This window comes from Drosophila eugracilis, unplaced genomic scaffold (assembly GCF_018153835.1).
Source record: "Drosophila eugracilis isolate 14026-0451.02 unplaced genomic scaffold, ASM1815383v1 contig_986, whole genome shotgun sequence".
Lineage (NCBI taxonomy): Eukaryota > Metazoa > Arthropoda > Insecta > Diptera > Drosophilidae > Drosophila > Drosophila eugracilis.
The window spans coordinates 1-25,270 of NW_024573906.1; the positions used below are offsets into that span (position 1 = coordinate 1).

The 25,270-nt window shown below is 39.6% G+C and overlaps 4 pseudogenes; all 4 read left to right on the plus strand.

Moving 5' to 3' along the window:
• Positions 1-2,733: 2,733 nt before the first annotated feature.
• Positions 2,734-4,355, plus strand: LOC121530553 (annotated as a pseudogene).
• Positions 4,356-4,826: 471 nt separating this feature from the next.
• On the plus strand, positions 4,827-6,988 carry LOC121530554 (annotated as a pseudogene).
• A 686-nt stretch (positions 6,989-7,674) lies between these two features.
• On the plus strand, positions 7,675-9,397 carry LOC121530555 (annotated as a pseudogene).
• An 8,649-nt stretch (positions 9,398-18,046) lies between these two features.
• On the plus strand, positions 18,047-21,248 carry LOC121530556 (annotated as a pseudogene).
• The last annotated feature ends 4,022 nt before the right edge of the window (positions 21,249-25,270 follow it).

A 25,270-nucleotide genomic window follows, 5' to 3' on the forward strand; every position in this document is an offset into this window, starting at 1 on the left:
GTTACAGCGCCTTATCACTGCTATCGGAACCTTGTAAACTTTGCTCACATCGATCGGTTTTCCCTGGGGGTCAGTTCGCTGTGTGGTATCTCCCATTTGCCATGTCACTTACAGCACATGTAAATACTTTTGTCAGCAATGGTTCAAATTGTGTTTAAATACATAAATACCCATCGACTGATAAGGATAAATGGTAAAGCAGACAAGACAGGAGTGGCAAAAAAAATAAAAAATAAATAAAAACAGACCTCGTGGGTGACTTGGGTTATGCTGGGAGACGCTGGTTTAGATAGGGCTAAAGTTAATTGGCAGCTCCGGGATTATCAGTAAAATCAGGACCAAACGATGGTATTTTTTGTGAGATTGAGTTCAGCAATAATCCGCAGGGGGATTTTTATGCAGGCCAGCTGGTTTCTGGACAGGGGGAATAAAACTGACAAGGCAAAAACCAGTTAAAGGTAAGACGTTGATTCATTTTGAATCGTTATCTCTTATCGAGCCAAACTTTGTGTGACCGACTTACTTGAATTCGGGGTGCGCACTGTACAGCTAATGCTAAAAATAAAATTAAAAACTTTTTTTATAACATTTAGCGGCGGTTCCTCCAAATTGGGGGCAAAGGATATGCCGAAACCGCATTGGGGTGATACTGGGCAATACCACGATCCGGAAGGACCAAATGAGATCCGCGAATCATTCATGTAGACATGTGGACATTTTACAGGACCTCGGCCTTCTTTGCACGGGTCAGCTCCAGCATAGGCGTGAAATTTGAGATGTTAACATAACTCATAAATCAAGAGATAAAGAACTAAAAGCTTCATTTCAGAGGTGGAAAAGTGCTGGGTTGTTCCCGGGCACCAGCACACAGATTCGCCTGGTCAGTTGCCCGTCACACGTCCTCGTCCCTTGAGGAGCACCTCATCGGATACGCCATTTGGTAACGAGGTTGCGCCGCAGGGATTCGACCAGAACTTTAATCGCTGTTTCACTGTGCATTACCAAGATGGACTGAAATACCGAAAGCCTGATGTTAAGGGCAGCTGTTTTTAGAAAGTTTCTCCCATTTAGGTTTCACAATTTACCCTTACCATCTTATAGAGAGAATAGATATAGTATAGTATAGAATAAAGGTGGATAATCTTTTTTACATTTTAATTATTATTTTTTATTATTTGTGACTTCACCAGGTGAGTGCACAGCGACTTCTGCTGTTTTCCCTGTCGACTGTCTCCTACTGAGTATGCGCCTCCCGCGGTGTGGGAGGCCTTCGTGCCAGGACAGACCCGTATCAGTGGGCGCAACGGGTGACCAACGACAGCAGTGAGGCAGGTTGGGTAGAGGATATATTAGTGAAACCTGTCCATGGTGGTGATCTAGTATAGTAACCCCCCGTGTGCGCAGTCTCCAACAAGGATCACTGTCTTGTTCTGGTCCAGAAAAACAGGAGTGAGAGGGCGTGTCAACCCAAAACAGCAAGCAACTTATGCTTTTCTGATCTGAAGAGTAACACTAACTTCTCTAACCCTGTTTTCAACTCCAGTGTAGCATCCTGTCTAGATAGGTTGTCAGGGGTGGAAGTGGAGGCCAGGGTCAAAGGTTGTCACGGGGGTCAGTCCCCACATGCCCGTAACCATAGGGAGTGCTTCTGCTATCACAACAGCTCCCAGAAAGAGCCACGAATTTGGGGCGTAGGAGCAGCAATCTTCAGCAACCAGATGCCAGGGCAACTGGTTTCTACTTTCAAGCTGAACCTGGCTGAGAGACACACAGTCCTCCCAACTCCTGTTGCATGATCCTTCGGCTAGAGTTTAACTGTTTCAACAGTTTTTTTACCAAAGAATGTGAAATGATGAATTTTAAAAGTTGCCAAAAGTTTTGGTTAAACATAGGGTCAGCGCAGTATTTTTATCACTTTAAAGATTATTTGTACATTTAGGATTTTTGTTTTATAGCACCGTTCTTGATTTAAGCCAAAGCCCAACACATCTGTCCAGAGATCTCAATACGGGGCCCATTAGACAAAGTCTAAGAAGAAGTCCCAAGAAAATGTCCGCCAATGGAACACCAGAGAAAAAGAAGGAGGACATTTTGTTCACCCTGGTGTATGGAGTTTCTTTTGATTTATCAACACAGGCGGAAGAAGTGGACAGCGGTCACCCAATCAAATCAAGACTGGAGGCTATGCTCAATGACGAAGCCTACAAAAAGACTTTGGGCTTAGGAAACAAAGAGAGATATTCGGCTTTTTTGTAAATAACTAAAAATTATTTAAATGAAGATGAATTAACGAAATCGAGATATTACCCTTTTAGATTGCCGTGAAAAGTACTGGAACTCTTTGGTCCCAGTGAAGAGTACTTGACTGATTTGGCTGGCATTCATCAAAGTTATTCATCAGAACCAACTGCAAACTGGAGAGTGGAGAACATATTTATTCGAGTTGAGGAAATACTACTAGAGTTGGAGTCCCCAGCTGTGGCTTTTGCTTTCGAGTTGTGATAGTGCCACGCTATCAGCTGCTGCTTTCTTCCACATTATTGCCATGTGCGACCCAACATGTTACGAGACCTAATAATCTCAGTGGTAAAAAGAAATTCTAAGGATGTTTTGTTTCTACCAATAATTTTATTTATGGTTAAACTGATAAGATAAATCAATTCTTAAAGGAAGCACCTTAAAAAGAAGCAAACTGAGGTCTTTTTTTTCAGTTTGATTGTGTCCATTAAAGGGGTAACAGCTCAACGTTTGACGAAAGTCATAAATTAATATAAAACTGACAGTGTGATCCCCCATAAAATTAAGCAATGGGAATAATTACCCAAATTCTTTTCCACAATAATACTCACAAGGAGTGTTTTACGCTGGCTCAAACATTTCTGGTCGGAAGTGACTCTGAGCACACAGATAAGTGAGATCCAAATTAGGTGGCGAGTACAAAAATCAACTCAAAGTGAAGTGGTTGAATTATGGGTGTGATTCATTCTATCAGAGTAGAGATTTAACAGTTAACTGAACCTTTTATATTTCTTTAGCAATCCGCTTAAAGTTTAAAGCGTCATGCTGAAACCATTGGACTGAAAGCAAGGACTGATTCGTAACAACAAGGCCACTTCAGAGTCTTATAGTGGATTTGAGAAGTACCTTTTCCACTAAAAAGCTTATCTGTTGGGCTCGACCATCAGCACTGGTAAGATAACCTATTAATTCAAATGTTCGTAATTTAATTTGTATTTTGTCAAAGAAATGCTTTACCGCCCGGAACCAGGTCATATAATTTTTGCTTGTCAAATTCCAATCAATTGTCCCTCGTCGTTCGAGGGGACACATGGGCGTGTACTTTATAGGGTGGATGTCATTATAGTACAGCCTAGGTTGACAGTCTTTTTCAAGACCTTTTACCGTAATTCAAGTGATGGACATAAGCACCTACAATTCCGTTTCTCAGGTGAGCTATTACATTTTCTGTTCTGGAGTTTTCTTCGATTAGTTGAGAAATTGATTTTAAAATTAATATAATATTATTATTTAGGTTCCCGTGCAGGCCAGGACCGAGAAGACTTTTTGGGGTCTGGCCTTTGCACGTCGGATCCCTCTGACCCTGGAACTAAACTTGCCACAGACTGGTTTTTGTACCTGGCCAAACCTGTCCCCGTGAATGTTTTGGTGGGCAATGAAAGCTTAGAAATCCGGGTGCATACAAAATAAAGGTCGGACTTTCATAGATGATCACTCACCACTAGCGACCGAGTTCAGAAACCAATAATGAACCGTAAATCCGTTATGTAAGCTGAAGGCAGATGGCCACGCGAAACTCCCTGAAAAGAAAATGCGACTTTCAATTGCCAGTACCTCCACTCCGCCCTCATGTTTCAATCTGTGCCGCATCATTAAGATCGGTTACCAAATTGAAGTTAGGCTTGGCTGAAGGGCACATGCATATCAATCAACCCTTTGATAATGCCGTGACTATTTGTGGGGTTCCGATATGCCCCCAAATGGTGCAATATATACCAGACAGTTCTACTCCCACACTCCCAGTGTCGAGAGGGCTTCTTAACGCCTTGGTTGGTTGAGAGGTGCTTAGCTGCTCCTCCATATCCCTGTCGATGATTGCACCTTAGGGTAAGCTCTATTGTACTATTTAATAAATAATATTTTTAACATTTACAGCGGCCCTCCAGCTATGTTGGGAGGCCATGCACATAGGAACCGAGAGCTCCTCCAGTCAAGGACAACAGGAAGAAGCAGTACCAGCAGAGAAGTCCTATGGGGCTATATGTCTCGTCGTGCCCAGCCCAACTGAAGAAAAAGGCGAGAAAATCAGTCTGGAGAAAGAGGAGAAGCAGAAATGAAGTGGATACTGGAAAATGTATTAAATTTGAGAACACCGACATCCAACTCGCGTGCCTGCTGATCCAGGTCCGCTGTAAGTTTCCCTGGCTTTCATATTTGTCACGCGCGGCTGCATTTGGCCAGCCTCCTGTGTAGATTTAAATTCAGACAGCGATAAGATAAAAGCTAGGCCTGGCCATCATACTCAATATAGAACCATGGCAATGTGTTTGTTTCCATTCTCAGTTCTGTTTCAGCGCAGCCATTGGGCGGCATGGGTATTATCGCCGCCAGAGCTCTCCGCAATCCAATCTGTCCTGGAGTTCCTGAAGTCGGAGGAATAACTGAACATTGGCATTAAAATCAAATTAGTCGTGGCGCTTGCACTGGCATCAGAGTTGATCGGCCAATAAAAGATACAATTACAATTATGCTTACGGTTACAACATTATGGCTTGTTACCTGTGAAATCGACTTCTACAACAATCCCCATGGCACCTTTTTTCGTGACCAGGTTCTCACTGGTAGGTTACTTTGAACTTGGACAAGATGAAGTTGGTTAAAGGTGAGGGAGTTCCTAATCAAGATACTTTCAATTTGGCGATGACATTTCAGGCATGAGTCATGCTTTATCTGTCGACCATTTTAAAGTGTGAGCTAAATCGAAGAATCGAGCACAATCGACTCACATTTATTTATATGACGAGGGAAACTACAGCAAAAATCTAATGTCCACAGAAAAGGTGTTCGGTGAACAAACACGAATGCATCAATGATAAACATTTTTGCTGTCGATAAGATTAAATGATATTTTTAAATAATCATGGTTTTCGCATTAGGCATTGATAGTACACTGATAGTAATTTGCTATAGCATATTTGTCTACTTCAGGGAGTGCAAGAACAAAATTTGGGTGTACATAAAAATATAAATGGGTTAATCATAAAAAGTATTTTTGTTCTTATATTTTTTTATTTATTTACTAGAAGCTGCTGGTAAACAAAGAAGTTAAAAAGAAAATAGAGTATTGCATGAACCTATATGTGCTTAAGAAATAGCCCTTTAACTCAACTTTATTTCAAATTTACAAAATATAAATAAAGTTTAAATAGTTGAAGCCATCTTGATATATGTTTTTAGTATATAGGGGAGGAAAATAAAACAATATTTTGGAAGAACCAGTCCGCGAATAAAAATGGTACCCTTTTGAATAAATGTTTACCTACCATATTTACCGAATTTGTGTTTATCAGTTGAGTTTTTCTCCGCAGCTTTGCTCATATACCTTTTTGAACATGTAACCGGTTCATGCCGGGAGACGACGAGGTCCGAAAGGGTAACCTTCAATCCGAACCGAGGAGACGTCGTCGCAATTCTCTTCGATCGGAGGATTACATAGCGTCTCCACATGCTTCTTGTGGATCCACCTCTGAGCAGTTCGCATTTCACACATCAAACCATAAGAATGATTGAGCTAACAGTTAGAACTATTTAAAGGGTCAAGTCTCTATTGAGGCTGGCATCTACACGGCCAGCCTTTGTCTGCCAAATTCTGGCACCGAATGTCCTTCGCCTTCTCGAGGAATCAATGGAAGGGTGCGCTAGATGATCAATGTGACTCTAGTCAGACCCTGAAATTTGATCGTGAACCATACGCCGATGCTTTGCAGTTTTTAGCTGTTATGGACCTTCTTCGACAGTCCACTGTAGCTAAGGGTGTGTCTTAAAGTACATACTCCTTATTGTAATTTTCTTTGTATAAGCTTTGCTGAGTAAATTCTTTTATTTTAGGTACTCCGCCCATTCAGTGAGAGACCTCAAAACCCATTGCTGCTGGCCCTGCAAATCAGATCCCCTTTGCCTCAGCTGACAGTTCCACAGACAGGTTTCTTTTGTGCCTGCAGAACATCTCCCTAAGTGTGTTAACATCACCAATGATAGCCATTCTGGTGGGAGCAGCCCACGACCTTTGTGATGCTGGTGACTCATCACGTAGCATGCCCCCATCGATGCCCAATACCACCTCCGAACGGTTGGTGGTTACCACTCTAAAAGGGGACTCCTGTGTGCAGAGAAACTGCAAAAAAAAAGCTCTTCACCCTATGAAATCGTACTGGGTTCCAGCCACCCCACCCACCTGCTTAACCTGTGCGGCATCATCCAGATCGCCTACCAAGTGGGGGGTTGAGGCAAAGTCAAAAGGCTGCCACAACAACGTGATAGTCAGCATCCCTGTGTCCATTGGCAGTGTTCCTCTTATCCCCGACATGAGCCTATCCAACCCCGACGCTTTTGATCAATCAGCCGTTGGATGTTAATGGGCTGGGTGGTGGAAATGTGACAGCCACAGCCTCCCCCCGGTCACCTGCATCAAATCCCTGCTCAGTCCATGACTCTATTCGTAAGTTAATCAGAAGTACTTTAGTGTTACATATTGAAAGCTTCCATACTTTCAGCTCCTCCGAACCATCATGTGAAGCTTCCTTCACAGTGCGCAGCACGCTTGACGATAAGTCCGACGACTCAGACGAACCGGAGCCAGTGCAGCCCAATACTTGAATCTGGATGGCAGGTGCCTACAAGCCACTTTCATCCGGTCTTTCGATCATTCGAAGTCCTTCTGGGCTCCACCCCGTGCCCATCGGGATCTTAGTACACAGAACTATATGGCCGAGAGAGCTCTTCTGTCAACCCGGCTTCTTGATGTGACAAGGACAAGGGAACCTTGCCTATACATAACATGAAATAGACAAAATATAATCACTTTCAAGAAAGTTTAAAAATGTTTTTCCGATGTCATCAAAACATTAATACCAAAAAAATAATAAACAAATTCTTAAAAAATCATATATAAAATCTGGTGATAAATAGCTCACACAGTCTGGTACGTATCAGAGTTGCTGCTGCTTTAAAAACTCTAAGTGCCAAATTGAGATTTTTCATGTTAATAGATGAAGACCTCTTATACAAAACCCCTTGAGCATAAACATGCATGCTGAGCCACTAACTCCTCCAGGGCCAAGGCTCGGTTGCCAACACAGATAACAGGCCAACATTTCATAGCCCCCATGAAAGAACCCCCAGAAAAGTACGCAAAGCGGGCCCTTTTTGATCGACTCTATGCCAGCTTTTTCGGGTCTCCGATTTCCATAGTCAATGTTCCCGAAGAAACCTCGATCCCGCCTCGGCTACGTGTTGAGGTTGTTCTTATCGCCTATCTAACGACGCGGTCGCACCGCAAGCAGTCTCAGAAGTTTTGTACTTAAATTAGTCGCAACTTCGTTGTCTCACATAGGGTTTTGGGGCAATTTTCACGCTCGACTATTAATCTGGGAACAAATGGTCGTTACGTGTGAGATCAGCTTCGATAATAATAGACACGGCACTTTCTACGCCGGTCAACGCGTAAGTGGATGTATAACCCTTAAATGCGACAGATCCAAGGAAGTTCAAGGTACTTACTGAAGCATTTAAAATAATAATTTGAAAGAAATCCAAAGGTTTGATTAATTGAGCTTAAAATTAGCCTCTTTTAACAAAGCCGTGGCGGTATTATAACATTTCCTCGATAACGATATCTGTATATGTGCAAATTGTATACATATTTATGACTGACATTGGCTTTGGCGACATTCTTGGTTTCGGAATGTGAAGTTGATTGATAACAATTCCCACAGCAATTTTGCTTTTGTATTATTTTAATAACGAGGATTAGGTTAAGTGTTTTGCGCTAAAATCGAATACGATTTTGTACCGAAAAATTTTAATTATTAATTAAATAAGCAAATGGAAATTTATATAAGGAATATTTGGTTTCTTTTGCAATTTTTGAAGTAAGTTATAAACAGGACAACAGATTAGTTAAAGATTAGAATTGGGTTAATCATTCTGTACTACTGATAATGTTAGCTCACTCTTTTCCCTAGTCTTCTCTCTCCATCTTAGCCGTTGTGGTCAAGGGGCATTCGGATATTCTATAACCAAATGGAGCGAGAAGCAGGTCTGGGGCTCGTCAAAAGCTCTATGCCGGGTCGTGAGGATTATCTATCTTCCACTTATCTTGTGGGCTCCCAGCCGTAAGTAGATGCGGTGGAATTTATTGATGTGTTTACACTTGTAAACATTTGTATCTCTGGATAGACAACAACAGACACACCATTCAAGCTGGTGTACACAACTACAACTTCGAGTGCCAGCTGCCTTACCAGTGTCCTTCGTCCTTCGAGGGTCGCCATGGCTGCATCCGCTACATAGTTAAGGTCCTGCTGCTTAGACCTTGGAAGTACGATCAGGCCTATACAAAGGGGTTTACAGTTCTGAAGATGCTGGATCTGAACTTTGACACTCCACAGCTAAGGGTGAGTTATAGTCCTAAAATTAAAAAACACCTTAGTGAAACGCAGATGTAGACTTATCTTTATACTTTGTTATCTTTTCGTTCCTCTCGCCTTAGTTGGCTGCCCACAGCGAGGGCTACCGCACTTTTTGCTGTGGTCCCTGCAAGACAGATCCTCTCAAATGAGATGAACCTGCCCCAAGGGATACAGCCGTCCCCCGGCCAAGATTCCCGTGACCGTGGTTGTTGTCAACACTGGTAGCCGTCTCCGAAACTTCGACTTCTCACCCTAACGCTGGTGAAGCTACCACAGGTAAGCCCGAACATTCATCGATTGGGACGGAATAATAATATCGTGAGCCAAGGGGGACTCCTGGTAACGGGCAGTGCACCCGATCGCTGACCATCGAACTGCCTGTGCCATCCCACCTCCGCCAACTTGGTGCGGAGCTCTTAACCCTCATCCAGATAGCCCTACAATTGGAGGTCGAGGCTGTGATGAAGTGCCCGGAACAGCAGCTAATGGTTACCTGCCGGTTACCCATTGTGGAACTATTCCTTCCGGCGGTTTCGAGGCCAGAGTGCTTCACAACAACCTCGCGACGTGAATGCCCCACTATGAGGGACCCGCATCCAGAAGGATCCTCCCGATGAGCTGTACCCATGGTTACTGCCACTTTTGGCAATGTTCCCAACGATCTGACGCCCAGTCCAAACGACAGGTGAGATCATGATTTGGTATTCTTTTTAAGGAAACTAATGTCATTTTCAAGATATGTGTCAATGGAACTACCATGATTAATTGCAATCTTATCAAATTATTCTTTAAAGAACTAAGTACGTAGTTATCTGTAGATATCGCTAATTATACTGTCCAAAAACATAGACGAAACGCAGATATACAACATTCTTTCTAAACAGGTAGCTTAATTTAAAAGTTCACATCTTTAGAACAACTTTTACTTACTCATTAAGATTACTCCTAGAACTTAAAAATAGTTAAATAACTCTTTTAAAAGATCAATATCCAGATCTGTATTGTCCTTAAAAAATATGTTTTTCTCGTTTTAGATTAATGGACATTTCAAACCAATGGAATGTAAATAAAATGTGTAGGAACAACGAGTGAAAGGTGCAATCAACAGAAGTTGCTTAAGGCATATTGATTTCAAGATACAAAGAAAAATCTTTCCACATTTGAACGATGCCAAGAACGCATGAACACCTCAAAAATACAATATGGTGCAAAACCAACAAAGTGTCAATAACGGGACAAAGGTTCCTAGAGTTTTCCTTCATCCACCGATGTGTCAATCGAAATTTTAACCAGAACTTACAATCCTATAGATACTACATAAAATTTTAATTATTACATTTTTATCACTTTTCTTATTCAGTCCTTCCGAATTATGAGGAATCCCGGCACGCAGCGGCATATCAACGAGGAAGAGCCACGCCTTTGGAATCAATGAGTTTGGCTCCTCTTTGTATGTGCAACATTCCCCAGTCATACACCCATACTTTCGGCAAATGCTAGAATGCGGGATTCCCAACCAAAGTTTTGTTAAATGAGGCTTGCTTTTTCGCTTTTCCAACCATTTGTTTTAGTTCTATACGTATAAGTTACTGTAAGCATCTGTATCCGAAAATTAAAATTAAAGTGATCAAATGACAATTTCTACGTTGTACCAATGAATAAAAAAGGGATAGTTAAATTTATAAACATATTAATTAAAATACTACTTTAATGTCAACGAATTTTAAGCATCGTTTAAGCGTTTAGAAAAATGGAAATATTGGCAAATGTTTTACATTTTCAGCGCTATCTTTCTCATTTGATTTTCCGCAAAATGGCGTGGAAAATGTACTCAATTCCCGAACCTATGATTTCAAAGCTTTAACAGTGTTATATTTTCATTTGCATTGCTTTATAATGACATCCTGTTAAGCCGACCCTGTTAGTTCAAAAATTAAAGGGAGGTTTTTAAGGGCTTTCGAAAAGCTTTTTGTATATCATCAGCCAAGACAGTTATTATACACCTCAAACAAATTAATAACCCCTTTTAGGATAATTATAGAATAGAATATAAATATAACAGTTGGAAATTTATAAGTCGAACCAAGTGTATAAACCTTTTTTGGGATAATTAGCTCATTTTCAAAAAGAAGTTATAATAATCAAGAGTCTCCAAGCATTTATAGAAAGTGTACTATTATAGCATTATAGAACAACAAATGTACAAAATTTTAGAAATCCTTTTCCCGAATATTGTTTATAAACTGTTATAGAATGTTCATCTTATTTTTTTCATAAACCTTTAGTACATTGCCTCAGCCACTTTTCAAAATTAAAGTTTATAAAATGCTTAACTATTAAACAAGACCTTTTTGTTATTTCAAAATTAGTTTTTGTATATGAAATAGACGGAATTAATATATATAAATAAAATATATAAATTAATATTTAATTTTTCAATTCAAGAATAATTTTTGTATAATACTATTAAAGTTAGTATCATAGGGCGGAAATAAACACCAGAATGAACACGTAGTGGTAAGACAAAGATGATCTTCTACTTCCATTGTAATACCTGATTGTTGAGTAACACTTTTTTAGAGATCAGTGTAAGTTGTAAGGAAAGAATTTTTCCAATTTCGAATTTAATTGAAGCTTAGCAAAAATTAAATACTACTTACAAGGCATATATCATTTATTAAAAATAATAGCATATTGCATTTTATAATTATTATTTACGGTTTACCCATACAGATTCTTTTAAGTATCCTTGACGAAATAAAGGTGAGATTTCAATTGAATTCCCTTGTTTTCTTTTCTTAAAATCAATATATCTGTTTATTTTTGACCCAACAGCATTGACAAAATGCTTAAAACAAATGAAGTATTTTTACTAACAAATCATTAAAAACTCTAGGTCTAATCAAAAAATGTTTTAGGTTCTGTTGATTTACTTTAATCAAAAATTTTCTGTTTTTAAGAACATTAGTAACCTTAAGGTAGGAGCATTCTTAGAGAATAAAAATATTATAGAGTAAAATCCTGGGTCAACAATATTCGTTTTATTTGCTTATATTCCTTCCTTCTAATACTCAAATATATTTAAATCAAACCAAAATACACCAAAGAATTCAACGACAGATGGGGCCAACAGTCGTGTACGGGGCATCATCTCCTTGTTGCTAATAATTCTTTTATTTTGAAGGTTTTCTTCTTAAAAGTGATAAATTCTTACAACTTAAAAAAAATTACACATACACACTACACGGACCTAACTCAGAAACAAGGACCTGTCCGTTTCTGGAATGAAATGCCAACGAGTGTATTAATTAATCATTTAGTGACCTTTGCAGTAAAGCCAACTTTTATTTAAAACCACCATTTCACTAATCCATCACAACCCCACTTTACCAAACATATTAAAATAATAATATTTCTAAAGAAAAAACAAACTTATCATCACCTTATTTAAGATAATTCTTATTTGGCCAATGTTATATATAAAATAGTACTCATTGATTAAACGACCCAGGCTGAGAAGGCTTTATTGCCTTGCTGAACATCACCGCTCCTATTAATTTTCGTTCGCCCGTAGATCTTCATAAATAAATAAATAAATTAAACCTAAAAAAGAATACATTTTTTAAATTGATTTATTTTTGAGAGTCTGTTATTCTAAGTGTAGAACTGTACAAAATCATATTAAATGTGTTTTCTTTATACTTCAAGTGATGGTAGCAAAAAAAATAATAGAAAAGGAAATGTTAATTACAAGGAAAAAAATGGAATTTTCAATCTTTCATATCTTTTTAAAAAAGTAACTCTTACTAAAGAAGTGTATCCAAAAATACGTAATAAAATCATCAATACGTGCAGGTGTATTCTTGAATAATCTTACTTCATTTTTGTATTCTTGCCATTACCGGATGTCAAGGGCGGTCACCGTAAATGCTTAAGTCGGGCTCCAGGCATCGTCCATGGTGCCATCAACCATGGCAACATTTTTGGGGACGAAAACACAAAACACCAACCCTGTACGATGCTTTGTTTTTATCAGTCGCTCCACTTGTTCGCGGACTCGTGTTTACCAGTGACCCATCCCCAGCTCCCACGTCTTTCCTCGCCTACGAGTCCAAACTTTCTGGTTGGTAATCTTTCACTGTCCCCACTGGAAGCTCCCATTTTTTATGTGCCACCACCTAGGGGCTTCCATCTCCATACTCCCAGAAATATCTGGTTTAGGTGTAAGTGGATGCCAAGCAACTGACACGTGGGATTAGTGCCGAAAGCTTCTTACAAACTCATAATCCAGCCTTTCACCAAAATTTCCATCTCATTTCAATTGAGTTCACTTTGATTGCGGCTGAACTAGCACTCTCGCTCGGATTCTAGACATTTAAGTGGTGAATGCAGAGGAAAGACAAATTTCATAATTAGACTTTAGCTTATTTAATATAATAAATAGATTAAAAGTTTTAAATTTAATCTATAAATCAGTTTAAGTCTGCACATGGATTACTCTTATATAAGAACACTAAATATTTCTGTGATATTAATACATTCTTCTTTCATGTTGTCGTTACGAAAGAATAGAATCAAAGTCTTAAGACCTGACTTAAAGGGGATCAACAAAAAAATGATGAAAGCCAATCATTTCTTAACTTCCAAAGTTTAGAGGTAAGAAACTACAGGACTACTATTCTGCACAGTGCATTCACATTGAGTAGTGTAGACATCGCACCCAGTCGAATCTAGTTGGCCAAATGCGCCGAACTAATGACCGCATTAAGTAATTTCCCCCGCACTTGGTCCCCCCGAGAATGACCCAGTCAAGTGGGGATACCGGGGTCTGGATTCTCGACAGACTCGCAGACGCATTGGGGAGCTGTTGTTGGCCCTCTGCATTTAAATGGCTTACTCAATGGCGCTTTCGTGGTAATTGGCATTTGGCTTTGGCATGTTCGAATGCCAAACTGGCTAAACTAAATGCATAACTAGTTTCGGCTTCTTTTGTTCCGAGTGGATTCTGATGCTTAGTGTGGTTGTTGCTGAAATTTGAATTTAGATATATTTTCCAGAGAGGAAAAACTGAGAAAACAGAAAAAACAAATTAGTTGAGCTAAGCCTGCGGTGGGATGAATGCTAAAAACATGCAGATCGTTAGGAAGTTCTCTTCATTTGTATTTCTTTTTTTGCCTTTTGTGTAAAAGGCTCTATTTAAGATATTCAAATTGTTAGGGAGCTTGAATCAAATGTAAAATGGCTTGTTCCAAAGTAGAAGCATTCGAGTTTTTACGGCTTTGGCTCAAAACAAATCCCGAGGCGTTGTTTAGACTTTTATTATTTAATTTATTTCGGTGTCAGTTTAAAAGCCATTTATTCATGTGTCAAGTGCTCAGTAATTGATTCCTGCCTGGGCTCCTAATGGATTTATAGATAATGCCAATGTACGTGCCGCAGAGATAGACATGTTTAGCCCAATTTGCTGGCCAACATTGAAGTACATTACGGACCACGACCACCCACCCACGCAGAAGACGCACAAGAAACCAAAATAAAAATTAGCATTTTTTGTGGATTCGATTTGCCGGTTATTTTTCGGGTTAGGTTTTTTTTTTTCCCTTTGGGCCAGGCTTTTTTCCTTGCCTCTCTCTAGGTGGAAAGCTGGTACTGCTTTTTCTTTCGGTGAAACGCAAACGTGTTTTTTGTTTATCCCGTCTGGTTTGCACCTTTGCTTGTCTTTTTGCCCCTGAGTGGGTGTGTATGTGTTTGTGTGTGTATTTGCTGTGGCTTTCACGGGAATTTCACCGATGGTTGCTTCAGCTAAACCACCACCCCAGCCACCCGAAACCATGCGGAAACACCCAGCCACATCAACAGCGCGTTTAAACAATCGCAAGTGAATTTCGCCCCGCAAAACGAATTTCAGCGGCTTTGACGGCAGCAATTTGAGAGGTCCCTAAGCCCCAAATCCTTGTCCTTGTATTCAGTATCCTTGTTTGGCTTCGACAGGCGCTATTTGAGTTCGAGTCGAGCAATCAAAGATGATTGGGCACTTGTGATTAGTGGCGGAAAGTGGAAAAAGCAATTCCCCCACAACTACCCAAGGTGGCCGAAATAAATCCTCTAAAATTGCTACTCGAATGGCAGTTTCGTCTTTCGATTTGATTACGAGGCTGGCCATCGTTTTCATTCAAGTTGCACAGCAAGACTCATTATGGCTTCATTAACAGGGCAGCTCGTCTTGCTCTCTATAAACCAAAAGTTTCTTCGACTCCGAGCTAATGGAAAATTCGTCACGCTCTCCAGCCAAAAACTAAAAAACTTTATTGTCACTTTCTGTCTGAAATATAGTGGAAAACCAGGAAGCACACATCTCGCCCACACGAAAAAAAAAGACAAGAATGGGAATTGACAAGATATAAGACGGGGCTGACTGAAGTTTTCTGTCGACAGTCTGAAAGCCACTTTCAGAGCAACAGAGACAACGGCCAAAATGCAAACCGAAACTTTTCCGGTTTCCCAAAAGTTGCAGAGCAATGGGGCATGCAGCAGATCCTCCAATAGACTACAGGTGGGTCACTTGGAGAAAACAGATTTTTCCTATTGATTAAGTGAAAATTCAGTTCAAAAACGTGGTTGGTATCTAAAGATAGAAAAGGTGTTGAAAAGTGTTTTAAAGATTTAAATTATAGATTAAAAACTATACAATTTTCCAAGTCCAAAAATTTAAAATTTTACTTTTTCATCCCTTTTAAGTAGTTTTAGAAAATAAATTTAAAGGATTCGTTGATAGTTTTATACCTGGTAAACATTGATTTGCACAAACAAACAAACAGAAAAGTAAAGAATTAAGATCAAGGCTATAACACCTTAATGATAAACAAAAATAAAAATAAATAGCGGTGGAGGTTAAGAAATATATTTATTTTGAGTGTCGCTAACTCGAACCCATATAGCGCAGACATGTTTATTTTTGAGATATAAAAAGTCCAGAAACGGTTTAGAACTCTCAAGCTGATATTTATTTTTCCCCTAGTGCAGGACACATGCCAGTGGCGTCGAAAAGTTGGTTAGCCCAGTCCAAGTCAAGTCAAAAAGTCGACTGACTGGAAATCAAATCTGCTCCGCTCGAAACCCCAAGAAGCCGAACCCATTGAGGATGTTGGCTGGTGTAAAGAGCCAGGGCTGATGCTCGGAAAATTTCAGAAATCAAAGTGCCGCCGGGAGGCGCGTGCGGGCACCAGGACTCGGGTATCTGAAGGAGCGCCAGGATTCATGCACGGCGCTGTAATTGCTTTATGCTCTGGAGCGTGATGCGGTCAACAACGCAACGTGAGCGAGCCATTCTTGACATGGTCCAGAAGCTCCCTTTCCTTTTCTCCTATCACTTTCGGCCCGCATTCCTATACACATTTAGTGAAATGGAAAAGTTGAAACGTTTTATGATATTTTTGGTTAGCTGGCTACTCGATGCTTAGCCCGGGGTTATGGCGTTTGCAGGCCAAGACCAAATTCAAACGGAGCTTGAGGTCGGACATAACTTGTCGCATTGAGGTCACCGGACACGATACTTTTATCAGAAAACTTTTCAGACAACTATGCATTTCCATACGACATATTCCCAAAATATTGCTGACAAAATATCCAACAGATAAAGTGCTTAAAAGGTTCAAGTAAAATGCGACTTTTAAATACCTGGCTAAGTTTTTGATTTTGTATTTCCCTTAAATATCACCATTGTTTAATGTGCTATTTAAGTTTTGTTTAAAATATTCAGTAATGCGAAAATGTATTAAAATGATTATAGGCAGACAAAATGGCAAGCTATTAAAAAAAAGAGTTTGGTTTTTTTTTTAGATTTTAATTCATGATAAAATTTAAATCATGATAAAGAGAATGTTGATCTATACCTTGCAAATTTCTACTCAAGACTTCCATACGTACTTCGAGCACCCACGTTATTACAAATGATGCCATGTTCGCTTAACTTTAAAAAGTGCATGAGAGCGAGTGGCAAATATGCTGCCCCTCCATCTCCGTCGCCGCCTGCGTCATGTTTTATGTAAACCCTTAAAAAATGATGTATATGCGGATAATAAAAAAGAAGATTGCAAACATCAAGCGAAACACCTTTCGGGCAGAGTGCATCGCACTCGAATGTCAAAGCTAATAAGCAGCTTCGGTGGAAAATATTTTTCCTGGGGGAAAACTCTGTCGCCGTCCCGTTTTTTGCCTCTTTGCCTGCTGTTCTATTTCGTGGCAGATTTATGGGTAAATATAAAGCAGAGGTGATGACGTTGAGGCTAGGCAGGTGCGAAAGTTTAGTGCCCACATGTGGGTGCTTTCCCCTTCTATTCTCACTCATTTTTAGTGTGTTGGTGAGTAGCGAAGACAACAAAAAGCGTTGCATACTTTGCGGCCAACTCTAATTAATGAAAGACTTTGCCGCTACCTTTCTGCCACTGTCAATGCATAAAGAAATTTTTACAATTAAAAATAATCGCAGCAACAGTGCTCCACTCAACTTTGTCTTTGCTCCGGCAATCCCTTCACATCCCTTCTATACTGTCCTGGAAAATTCCTGGGCTGGTCGGCCATTCCTTGTGATTATTTTTAACAACTTGGCCATGTTGCTGCACTTGCCGAAGAAGACCCAAAGAGCCATTTGCAACCATTGACAACACACACAAAAATATGAGAATTTTTCTAGACAAAGATAATTTTCTGAGAGATATATACCTATATTCCAGAATATTTATGATTTACATAGATCATAATTTTATTTTACATTCAGCATACAATATCCATAAATTGTTCTTCCTTTTCATGTTTAAACATTTTCTTTCAGCTTTTAAGCGAAAAATATAATAAACTTTAACAAAAACTAGATTTTGTAGGATCAGAAAACATGCTTCTTTATTTAATAAAAAGCATAAGTATTAGTTCATGATTTTTTTCTGTGCAAGAAACAGTAGAAAATGCTCGCGGGCTGCAAGTAATTGTCTCTGGCTCGTTGCTTTGGATTTGGATTTGGATTCGGATTTGGCGGCTTTGGCTGGCAACATCATTAAATGTGTATATAATGGAATTGCTGTGATTTGTTCCAAGCGGAAGATTTATTATCGCCCTGCCATTTTCCAGGCGAAAAAATCGGCATTATGTTCCGCATGCCTGGTGACAAAGTGCAGCCAGACGATGGCTTTCATTTTCTGTTTCCCCACAACAAACCGGGGTCGTTTACATAAACACTTCGGAAATTTTCTTGCTCTTGGTTGGCGTGTGTGTCGTCTGTCAATGGCAAAATTTGTCATTTAATTTGTGCAAAATTTGCTTACAACTCAAATTGAATTAACCTGATGACTCCAGTGGAACTTGGCTTTGTGTTCCAACGACTGATTTCGACCCAAATCAATCAGACTATTTGTCTGCTTGCTAGAGCGAAGGTCTTCAACTTACAGAACTCATCTCAGAACCTCATCCGAAACGCCATCGGTGGTACAAGTTCAGCCATATGCCAAGTCATTTGCATTTAAAAGTTTTTCCCTTTCACAAGTTTTGCTGTGAACATATGCTCGAAACCCTATTAGGTCTCCATCAAATTAAAATATGTCGTCCGCCTCGAAGTGAATAATGCTCGAGCCATGGCTGAAATTAATTGCCTGCAAAACTATATGGAAGCCGTCTGATGTTTCCTCAACTAGAGAAGGTGCGCAATTTCGCAGTAATCAAATAAATTAAAAGTTGACCAAGGACCCAGAAAACAATGGAGGAAGCTGCAAAATCTCTTAAGTCTCAGTTGAGTTGCTCAAACATCTGTGCAAATGTGTGTGGGTTTGACAGAGTTATATCTGAATTGCTGGATTTTGGAGCGAGGAGCGAGAGGGCTTAAAATGAATTTGTGTGACAAAATGAAATACTTGTGCATAAGTGAAATTGTTTTACTTTGCTATTCCAAAGTCCGGAAGCAACGAAGTAAAATAATTGCCAAACATACATATGTGTTTTAAAAATATTGGCAGAGTGCAAAGTAAACTTAATTCCTTAATGGACTCCACAGCAGCGGCATCCCTGAAATCAATTTCCTGATCTGGTTTGATTTCATGTCAAAATGGCATATAATTACACTCGTAATCCCCTAGCGTATGGCATTAAATGTTGTTGTTTACACTCCCATTCACCATTGACCATTGAATATTTTTTTAATGCGTGCTGTTTGTGTAGAGTGTTTTTATGAATAAAGTTTAATGGCGATATTATCAATTTCTATTAAATCAAATCCACTAAAGCTTTAAACACGCTCCGCGGGAATTTGTCGCAGATTGCGGTCATTCTCGATATTCCCCAAACGCTGTGTTTGTATCACCATCACCAGATTTGATCAACCACTCTGATATTCGGCAACTCCTCCCTGTCGCCAGATTGAGTTTGCATTTAATACCTTTTACGTGTCCGTTTTGCTAATTAATGTCCGACGCCGGCCGCTCGGTGTAATAAATTGGATTTGCTGTTAACATTTTAGTCAGTGTTTTGTCATTACGCGCTGTGGGGACTTGCTGTCAATTTTGTGGCCGTCAGGAAATGTTTGCGAGTCCGAAAAGCCATGGGAAAAGAGCCACTGATTTTGGTGAGCACTTTAAAGAGAAACTGGGGAAATCTGAACTTTAATAATCCGTGTGCGTGATCAAACTTTAGCCAGCCAATTGCTGGCTACTAATGCCCATAAATAGTTCATTGCATTTCCATTAGGCAGTTTGTGCAGCCCGGACCGTTCGTTGACCTAATGTGCAGTCCATTAGGTGCAATTAGAGTTCAATTGGAGTCGCTTTGACCAGACAAAGTTCAAGGATCGCCTAGGCCGGCCTCTTGAGGCCATAACACATCATTAATGGGCTCGACGGCCGGGTTGCCAAAGAAAAGTGTATATGTAACAATAATGGGCTCGTTTGTTTTCATTGCACACGTGCCAGAGCCCGGGAGCTTTGGTTAAATGTGCTCTTAATAGACACAACATTTCGGTCCACATGTTTTGCTGGGCAAACAACATGTGGCCAGGTCTCCTGTCGGCGGCAGCTCCTATTCCCCTTTCAGTGGGCCACTCTAGTGGTCCGGCTGATGTTTCGGTTCCGTCAGCTCGGAGCCGCTCGGAAAAATTAAATTAAACGCGCGAATGCATATTTAATGGAGCGAAAATGTGTGTGGAATATTTTCGAACTTCATTTCTGTGAACACCTGGATAATGGTTGCTAATTTGGGTAGATTAACAAGTGCAACTCCAACTTTATGTGTGGAAGGTGTTCATAGCACGGCAACATTGTGATAAACTAGGAATCCATCACTGAACTTTGATTTGCAGTTAATTCCCGTAACACATAATTACAGTTTATATCATATAGGTAATCTTTGGGATCGAAACTCTCGTGTAAATTTGGTTGTGATTATTTTTACCATGCATATCCCTTACCATAATTGCATGCATATTGTCTGCATTAATTGCATGTGATATTTTTTACAGAGATTTTTTGTTGTTTTTTTTCACGACTCTTTGCACCAGTCTGATTGTTGAATTAAAATTAATGAATGATTTTTGAAATGCCAATGTGAATGGTTCTGTAAATAAAATGCAGCAGCCCGTCCTGTTTCCAGATATCGACCGATAAATCCACATGATATTCTCGGCTGTTTTCATTATTATTAATTAACACCAGCGGCTTAAAGGGAAGGAGTCCCAAAAGGACACTTATATTGTTGACACTGACAACTATGCGGCATATTTTTTAAAGCATTGTCGAATGAAAGTGTAGCCCACTTAGGTATGCCATATCACTTATAGCTCAAATAGACTTGTATGTCGTTTTGCCATAAATTTCCGTTGGACAGTAAAAAATTTTCAATATGTCGGTTCTAGTCTGAAACCCATTAAGGTAACACCTCCTTTGGCGATGTCCTGCGGGGGAAAGAAGATTCCTGTTCCCGCCCCAGCCAAACGTCGCTGGCCAAGGCCGAGAGATTGGGGTCAAAGAAGGTGGAGGATTTCATCGCCAAGGGCAGGACCAATTCTTGAATTCCTTGCTTTCCATAAGTCAAATCGCTTAACGGAACTGGACGAGTGGTATCGTCCCAGGCGTCGTTTTCATGATGAAGCCGATCTTAGTTTGAATCCCAGCTACCAAATTAGAATTTCCAATAGTTCGCTTTCGGGTATATTTATCTTATATATTTTTGTAACAGATATATTTCACAGTAATCTTAATTGCTTGGTGCGGTATATGGACACCAAGGAGGAGTATGACAGGCAGTTTCTACAGGAAATGGAGCACCTCATTGCACCAACGCAATACATGTGACCAATGATTTTGTGAGGAAGTAAGCTACTAGCATAAAATGAAAATTCAGATAGACTCACTTTGCTTTTCAGAATGCTTTGCTATAAGACTCTTTGGCCCCCTCTGCATACCAAGCAAGAGCTGAAAATCTATGTCTCGAAATTCTTTCAAATGACACCAAAGGAAAAGCGTCGTTGAATATCTTTTGAAAACCGACTTAGGTCTGGGTTGCTAGGGTTATAATGGCTAAATAATGCTATTTATTCCATTTTGCAAGTGGTTTTAATTAGCACATTTATTTTTGCAATTACTCTTGCAATGCAGAGATATAATTACTTTATGAAAATACACAACCAATAAGTTTAATTATGCAATTAAATCCGTTTTATTGCCCGTTTGTGTAATTAATTAGCCGAAAGAATGTGTTGGCTTGCGTTATACGAGTATTTTGAGCTGTAGGAAATTTGTTTTATATTAACTTATTAATTTTAAATTTTGCTCCAAAAAAGCTTATCTTCGGGCAGTAAACTAAATACTGTAGAATAAATTCCGCATCTGTTTCCATTTTTCCGCTAAATTACGTTTAACAAACTGCCGTTTGTGCATATTAAATATTTGAGATGCATTCATAAATAAATTCACACAATGAATTATTATATTGTTGAACTGCAACTATGTGAGACATTTTCATGTTTAAACGCGCAATTGTTTTCGACTTTTTTTTATTACAAGTTTCCGATAAAGGACAACTGTGTGCATGTGTGGGATTGTGTGACTGTGTGCGTTGACAGGAAGTGCGTCATTTGTCAAAAGCCATTTTATGGCCATTTTTTAGCCGTTGAGTCGAGCTTTGTTTGCGCAGCATAAACACCTGAAAAAGGTCAACTTAACAAATGTTTACGCAGCGAACAATGGCCAGGAGACGTCATGTAAATTTGGTCTTTAATTTCGTAATGCCCGTGGCTGGATTCGATCTTTAAAATTAATCAAATACCTTTTCAATTTATTGTTGGTTTTTTGTGCCTAGGCCACAAAAATAAACATTCATGAATAATTGCTCAGCTGAAAGTAATTTGCAAAGGTTTCACAATACGAAATCGGAGCTGTGAATGCAGTCATGCCTGTCATTGAATTAAACATTTGCTTTCAAAGTGAGTTAACTATTTATGGGCATTAGAGTATGATACTTTAATCGTTGGCAAAATGTTAAAAAGGTTAAAAGGACTTAAATACAGTTTTATACAATATAGATACCCACACAGGGAATATTAATTCATTCCACTCCAGTTCATGCAACACCCGACTCGATGTATTGACAAAAAATTAGGACTTTCCTTTATTTTTGGACACACTTTGAAACTGCCGTAGACTGTGATTCATGCTTCAGTGGACTTTCAACTTCGATGGCCAACTTCAATTAATACCAAAGTTACCCCCGATTTTAAAGTCGCTGGCAAGAAGAAAAGCCCTCTCACACGGGTAAAAAATCACAGTGAATGCTCTGGCATCCGCAGCTCACAGCTATAAATTATAATTTCCGCATGCTGAGCTGCCCCCAGTCCCCATTTACGCTGCCACGCCGCATATATCCAATGGCCTGACCGTCGTCCGGTCAGCCCCTGGTTTTATGATGCTTATGGAAAAAATTCTTGCCACTGCATGGCTGCAAGGTGTGCGCCAATTTCCGGCACATGTGAGCGTGTCAGTGTCCGTGTCGGTGTCTGTTCTCCCTTTTTTTTATAAATACATATAAGGAATGTATATATATAATTTTAAAAATGTTTGGCCGACACCCGTGTCTGTGTCCATACATACATATGTTGCCAGAATAGCCGGAGAAAAAATTATAATTAATAGTGCTCGAAAAGAGTGTCTGGAAAAAAGCCCAACTTATGCATAACTTAAAGCCACAAGCTGGCCATCGTAGAGCAATGGATTTTTATTACTCATACGCACTGGGCAACCAGTAGTTGAATGGGATTTGGATTACTCACTCAGTTGAATAAAGTGTTTATTACTTGTACTCGTTGTGGTTCGTTCGCTGTGCGGTTTTATTGATACAACTTTACTTGCAACTTTATTAAAGCAATAGAATAAGATGTATATTACTCAAATGGGAATGGTCATAGGCGATGGTTACCCTTTGAGAAATGGTTGTTTTGTAAATCATACCAAATGGATAGCCATTTATTTTTATTCACTGAACATGATTAACATAAAACACACCCAGAGGATAACCTCAGCTATATTTATCACCCATACGCCCTGGGTAAACTCCGTTTGATTGAACCTTTAACTTGAACAAGGTGTAAAACACGATGCCATCACCGTTGAAATAAGTTAACCCGTGCTTAACTTTCACCTTTTGGCAATAGCTTCTTTCGATTTTTACACACAGCACAGCCAATTTCCCCAGCATTCACATAAACGATCCTTCATTTCTGCCCCATTCCCTGCGAACAAGCCCCACTTGCTGGTGTAATGAATGTTGTTTGTTTGTGCAACATATTTAACAACAAGTAGCAATGCTGAGCAATCATTGCTTGCCAACTCGTTTGTTTTACTTGACTGGGGTATTTGCACTGGCTGAAGAAGTTTGCTTTAGGGAAAGTATGATTAAGTCCTGCCGGGGACTTGAGTGTAAGTAATGTTCGTCTTGAATATTTGGTACGCATTTAAGTGCTTTGTTCTGTTGACTCAAGTGATCATATTTTGCCTTTATTGTGAACAACGTTTAAGTTATTTTAATGAGTTTTGTTTGGTCTTGTTTGCTAAAAACCCGAATTCATTTATTTTGGCTTTGCTTTCCAGCAAAGTATATTTTAAAATTGTTGTCCTACATTTTGCAATATTTTCACAATTAGCCAGGCAATTAAAAACCTGTGGTGTGTTAGAATCTATCTGGCCAAACTGAAAATGTTTTATTTTGTGGTAAAATCGTTTATTTATGGACTCGTGCGGTATTAAATAGTAGGTAAACAATAAATATTTAAATATTTCCAACATTTTTAGATTGCTTCCGCTTGATTGCCCTACCTCTAAATGAAAATTATTTCAAAATTCAATAGCAAGAGTAAGAAATTTCCAGCGATTTCCTTGATTTCGTAGTCCATAACTTCCGACATCAAGATTTCGTGGAGCACACATAAGCGTCCACCCACACAGAGCCGCCGCAAACCAGAGAGTATCTTTGTGTGCTTTGGAGGTGTGTGTATGGGTGTGTTTGTGGTCCTAGCCCGCTGGTCGTAACTTCCGCTCAGAACGCACACCACTTGAGTTTTGTGTGGCATTGCAAAAATGCATTTTATACGCAATAAAAATACACTTACGGGGTTTTTTACAGCTCGCTCGCTTTGAGGCAGTCCACAGTCCGCAGTCCGCTGCCACGCCCCCTCTCTCTCTGACGCCGGCCCTCCCCGGCGATTTCATTTCTTTCGGCGCCGTTTTTCTACTATAATATTTCCTACTTACAAAAATAAAAACGAAAAGTCAGTTGGTCTGCCAGTGGCTTGTTTGTGTTGTGTTCTGTTGGTTAAGGAAATTTAATGAGCTACTTAATGTTGTTGTGGTGCAATTTCTACGTCAGTTTGTATGTGTGTATTTGCTATGTGGACCCATCCCTCTCGGTTTACGATTTTAACAAGTCGGTTGTTAAATAAATTTAAATTATATTGTCGCTCCCTTTACAAGCCGTTTCCCCGGATCGGTGGTCATTCCTTTGCCATACAAGCATATTTTTCCACCGCTGTAAGTTTATTAATACTTGCCCCGCCAGCGAACACTTAATCATCTCAATTTTTTCGAGGGTCTGGGCCAAGGCTCCTGTAAAATATCGACAAAGAAGTGAAAAGAAATGCTGGGGAAAGAACGGAAAACGAATGCCGAAATGCCGAAAATAAACACAAATAAATTGCCTCATCATCGCATTTACCTGGCGGCCATATTTTAGCCCAAATGATTCGAAACTTTTGAGCCCAGGTAAAGGGCCTGTAAAGCTTATGAGTAACCGCAAAATTTTGCTCTCGAGAATGAAAATTTAATCAAACATTTTGCCACCGCCAGTGCGGTTTCGGGCAGGAAAAACCTGAGCCCATAGTTCCGGCATAGAACGAGTTTTTTTTAAAACATTTCCCTCTCTCAGCAACATGCTGAAAATGCTTTTCGAATATTTTCAGGCATTCTATTTGAGTTGCCTGGCAAAAGGCTGAGAATGCAAGTTCGACTTTTATTTTGTTCCGCACACAAAATCTGCAAAAA